Genomic DNA, 6000 nt, shown 5'->3' with positions numbered 1-6000 from the left:
CATGGTGATAGTTGGACTTCTTGGATTATTATAGATATATATGTGTTCAGCCAAAAGAAACTGGGTGATCTTAAAAAACATTCAGAAATGTCTCTGGAAAATCATTAGAATATTTGAGTTTTGAATATGCTAGCTTCATTACAGATAAATTCAAAACGACTTGAGGGATAAAATTCTATCCTGCTAAATGGAAGGAAAAGACGCTCATGAAAATACTGTGCAATGGTTTAATAAGAAGTACAGCCAGGGCTTCCCTGGTGGCGCAGTGGTTGAGAGTCCACCTGCCAATGCAGGGGACGTGGGTTCGTGCCCCAGTCTGGGAAGATCTCACATGCCGCGGAGCGGCTGGGCCCGTGGGCCATGGCCACTGAGCCTGTGCGTCCAGAGCCTGTGCTCCGCAATGGGAGAGGCCACAACAGTGAGAGGCCCACGTACCGCAAAAAAAAAAAAAAAAGTACAGCCAATGAAAATTCTAAGAGATGTTATTCAGAGCCTGGAATTTTCACGTTGATTTTGGACTTAGGAAAAATTATTTCATTTCAAACCTTCAATCTTTTTATAGTCTACTGAGAGGTTTCTGCTCAGTCATTGAATGTGTTACAAGGCCCTCTGGGGCCCACTTCCAGACAAAGAAAACATCTACCTTTCCTCTCTGACCACTTCTGCAACACCTGACTGAAGGAACAAAATTGTTTCTGACCTTTGAATCAACCCAATTCCCAATTCTCATCAGTCTGCAAAAAAGTTATCCACAATACATTGATAGTTTATATTGCTTCCATCTCTGGTAGATCATACAGTATGTGAGCCCTAATGAAGTGATATATAAAGTTAATGGAGATGCAAACACAATGGCAAAATAATATGTTATTTGTAATTTAGAATCAAGTTCACCTTTAAAAATGGAAAAAATTGATATTTGGCAATGTGGAATCAGCAGCAGGTTTCCAAAACCAGGTTTATCAATATAGCTACAGAATTTTGTTAACAAATTCTTATCCAGATAATACATAGTTCTTCTGAAAATTTGCTTACCTGTTTCATTTACATGGCATTTTATATTGATTAGATTATCATGTTAAATGACAAACTTTCACGCAGAATATTTTTTTCTGAATGATTTAGTATTTGTTAGGTAGTATCAGTAAAATCATCTTGCATGATATCATAAATGGGTCCACCTCATAGCAAAAGTTCTATACATCTTTGTTCTACTATCTACTAATCTACAGCCAAGTAGCTCTCTAAAGCCACAGTTTCCTTATTTTTACATGAACATAATAGCACCCATTTAATAGAAATGCTGGAAAAAATATTAAAATAGATGATTTCTGTACATGGATTATACCAATTAATCTACAAATGTTGATATATCCCCTTTCTATCAAATACACAAAATACACACAAACTGATAAGTTGTTGATACTGATGATTTGTTTGATATCCACAACAGAACAGATGCTTGTTTTTTGTTTTCTACAAATATTCCATTTAATAGTACATAAATGATGTATTAAATAGGGTCTAATGTACATGTGGATTTTCAATTTTTTTCATTTTTCTGAAGTTATATAATGGTTTTTTGGGGGTAGTCTCTACCTATTTAGTACTCTGGAGAAGACAAGTTATAGCAAAGTATCATAAAAGCATCTTTCTTAATCACTTAAAAAAAGGAAGATATATTATCTAATGACATACTTTCAAGTTACTGTATTCTGTTTATCCATGTTATACCTTCTCTTCTTATCAACCATTCATACCTCCCTCCATATCTTTCCTTAACCATTTGATTCTATTCAAATTTGTCATATCAATCAACATTTTACATCATAATGTAGCTGATCCTAAACTGCTCAAAATTCTTATGGAAGTCAATAGTTATATGATGAAATTTCTCTTAAATTAATTCACATAGTCTCAGGACTTCCCTGGAGGTCCAGTGGTTAAGACTCTGCACTTCCACTGCAGGGGGTGTGGGTTTGATCCCTGGTCAGGGAACTAAGATTCCATGTGCTGGGCAGCATGGTCAAAAAAATAATAATAATTCATATAGTCTCATAATATCAAGTGTACTGATTATACAATATGTATGCCTCTTTAGACTGCAGCAGATAACAAAGCTCTAGCAATGTCTAAGAGGGTGATGCAGTCTTCTATCCATCCTTATGGAAACTGTCCACTCAGGTCACACAGAAGCAATGGCTTTGCACTGCACTATATGAACAATCTTGAACAGGCCCATTGTATGAAGATAAGAAAGTGAGAAGTGTGTGTGCTGCCTAGGCAGCCACAGGGAAAGAGAAGAAAGTGACCTCTACATCTGTAACTAAGACTCTTCGTTCTTTCCTGTACATAATACATTTTAAAGTAAACAATTTAAATTCTGTCACTGACATACTTTAGTCATGGCATTCTTTATGACTATTTTGCAGACAACTATTATACTCTGATTTGAAAAAATAAATATTAATACAGATTTTCTTTTAAAAAACATGGTATAGAGGGGAAGTTTAGACTATTCACTTCTACTGACAGAGAAACAGGATAATACAGATTACCCATGCAAATGCTTATTTTGAATTTTAAGACTCAGAGATAACTGAAAGAATTTTTTAAATCTCATTTTTTTCTGATATCACCTTAGAAGGAATAATATGGTAACAGCACAGATGACATTTTTGTTTAAAAATCTGCTTTGATTTATCTCATATAAGCTTTAGTTATAATTTCCCTTGGGTGTTTTCTGGTGGATATTCTTATATATTGAAGAAATACTCATTTGATTCAAATGATTCAGCAAAATGTGATTTGATTCTCAATATATGTCATGTCTTAACTCACACCTTGTTTTAGTCACATAAAAGAATATTAGTTAATAATTAAAATTCATAAATGACAATAACATGCAAACACATGAATTAATCTAGCAATATGATAAGGGGAAAATACTACCAAATGTTTATACATATTGCTATATCTATCAAGTAAACAAAAAGTCATTTAAAGAAGACATATAGATTTTAAAAAAGATATATAAAAAAGAGAGAGAGAGAATGATGAAAGCAGGATTTGAGATAGTAGGTACACTAGTGAAAGGCAGGAAAATGGATTGGTGGGAGGCACTATGTGATTTGATAGGCTATTGGGGCTGTTGATGCCAAAAACTCAGCCTCTGTACGCTGGCACTGAATTGAATCTCAGAGGCAGATTTTTGTGTGGGATAGACAGGAATAGCTTTATTGCTTTGCCAGGCAAAGGGGGACACAGTGGGCTCCTGCCCTTGAAAACTGTGTGCCCCAACCTGCGAGGATTTGGTAAGGAGTTTTATAGCAGTGGTTCAAGGGCAGATTTGCTGATAAGACTAGGGTGTGTACAGGGTCTGCACTCCTTTAATCTGGGCTCAGGTAATCTCTTGATGAGCTTCTCTGGTTCCTTTAATCTGGCCTCGGGTGGTCTTCTCTGGAATGAAGAACGCTAACTGCATTTGCTGAGTGTTTTGTTCTGTAAAGAGCTCAAAGATATTGTTATGTGTATTCCTTGAGGTGGAACCAGGGCCCTGCCCCAAGGCTGCACTATTATTTCTTGGTTACTCCTCCCTTGTCTCTGCATTCCCTCCCTTCCCGGACTAGCAACTATTTGAACCTACCCTTTTGGGACTCAGGGAAGGTCATGGAGGCTGGAGTCTGTTTCCAGCAAACAAGGAATGGGGGGGGGGCACAGAAAGCCTTCCATACCCAGGAACCCCATAGGGTCCTGCTTGGTTTCACTATTGATCCTAAGTTTTAAGATAAGTGTTGGCCAAAGATATGGCCAAAGATAAATAATTTGGGTGTCAAAATGTATAATGTAGAAATGGATTATAATGCAAAGTAGAAAATAAGTCCATTCGTATCTAGATGAACAGTTGATTAGTTAAATAAATTGGAAAGAATAACTGTATCTCCTGTATAGAAGATTCCAAATAATTTATGTAGCTACTCCTCCCTCCAGGAGGGGAGCTAAAATCTCCCAACAACTTGAATATGGGATGTACTTAGTGAACTTGCTGCCAAAGAGTAGAGTGTAGAAGAGAGAGGAGGGGAAAAAGTAAATTTACAATGAAGAAACCTGGCAAATACTAACGCTGCCAGGTGATCAAGGTTAACATAATCAATTATGTCATGTTGATAGTATGTACCCTTGATATGATGTAAGGAAAAGACATTTCACCTCTGTGATTTTCCTCTTAAAATCCAGTGAACTCAATCTAAACATGAGAAAAACAGCAGACAAACCTAAATTGAGTGTATTAGTCCACTCAGGCTACCAATACAAAATACCACAGGCTCCATGACTTAAATAATAAACATTTATTTTCTGACAATTCTGGAGGCTGGAAGTCCAAGATCTACATGTCCACAGGGGAGATTCTGGTGAGATTTCTCTTCCTGGCTTGCAGATGGCCACTGTGTCCTCACATAGTCTTTCCTCTGTGGGAGAACACAGAGAGAGCAAGCTCTGGTGTCTGATCCTCTTCTTATAAGGACACCAATCCAATCAAAATAGGGTCCCACCCTTATGACCTCATTTAATCTTAATTACCTAATTCAAAGCCCTATTACCATGTAAAGTTGCATAGGAGGTTAAAGCTTCAACATGTGAATTTGAAGGGCACAATTTAGTCCATAATATTGAGGAACATTATTGAAATCTAAAACTGTATTCCACAAAACAATCAAGGTCATTAAGGATAAGGGAAGCCTGAGAAACTGAATAGAGGAGATGCAGTTAGGAAAACATAATAGCTAAATGTAATGTGGTACCTGGATGAAATTCTAGAACAGAAAAGGAACACTGGGGGAAAACTTGTGAATTCCGAATAAAGTGTTCAGTTTAATTAATAATAATGCATCAATGTGTGTTTCATTTTGTTACAAACATAAAAATGTGATGGAGGGTATTAACATTAAGAAAAAGTAAGTGAGGGGAAAACAGGAATTCTGTGTACTATGTTTGTGACATTTCTGTAAATCTAAAATTATTGTAAATTTAAAAATTTATTTTAAAAATAAAATTAAAAAATACTAATGGAGGACCAAAATAAAAGAGAAACAAAGAAACAAAATTAGTCCATGGGTGAGCTAATTAATGTGTAAGCTTTACTAAAAAAGGCTTATAATTGTGTTGGGGCTCCCAAGGACAACTCTCAAGCTCAACGACTTGCTAGAAGGATTGACAAAGCTTAGAAATTCATTATATTCATGCTTATGGTTTATTACAGAGAAAGGATGTAGTGAAAATTAGCAAAGGGAAAACACACGTAGACAAAGTCCAGAAGAAATCAGACACAAGCTTCCAGGTGTTCCCTTCAAGTAGTGTGGTGTGGAGATACACTCAATCCTCCCAACAGCAATGTGTGAAAACTCTTGTGAAGTATTGCCAGCCAGGGAAGCTCACCTAGTCCTTGGTGTCCAAGATTTTTATTGGGACTCAGTCACATAGGCATGCAGTACCCACAACTCGGTCTCTAACACCACAGAGATCAAACAGAATTAGCATGGCCCAGGGCCTCAGGCAACCCAAAACACTCTTATCAGGCAGGACATTCTCCAGGCTTGGAGGTTATCTCCTAGGATCTGGTTAAGGGTCAGCCTTCCTGAAGGCAAGCATGTCTTTGGAATGTGGGGGACTTGGGCAACCCAAGCCTGATGAGTTAACTCTTTTTTTACACAGTAATGAATCTGATTTTGTATACTTGTGCTCAGTAATATAGTATAATGAATAAAAATTGTATCATGCTTATATACGTGAACTTAAGGAATATAAAACTATAGGCAATATAATCATGTACAGGAGAAACAAAGAAATATAATTAGTGATTTAATAAAGAAAATGAAATTTCAACATGAACCCATAGGAAAGAAATTATTGTATTTGAGAAGTGAGGTTGACATAATTACTTTAAAAACATATATATATATTGTAAGGTCAGATCTTAACAAACGGCACTGCAAAACAGAG

Source organism: Delphinapterus leucas, chromosome 7 (assembly GCF_059928025.1).
Source record: "Delphinapterus leucas isolate spDelLeu-1000000601 "Yukka" chromosome 7, BTC_Dleu_Yukka2, whole genome shotgun sequence".
Lineage (NCBI taxonomy): Eukaryota > Metazoa > Chordata > Mammalia > Artiodactyla > Monodontidae > Delphinapterus > Delphinapterus leucas.
This window is presented reverse-complemented; position numbering follows the sequence as displayed.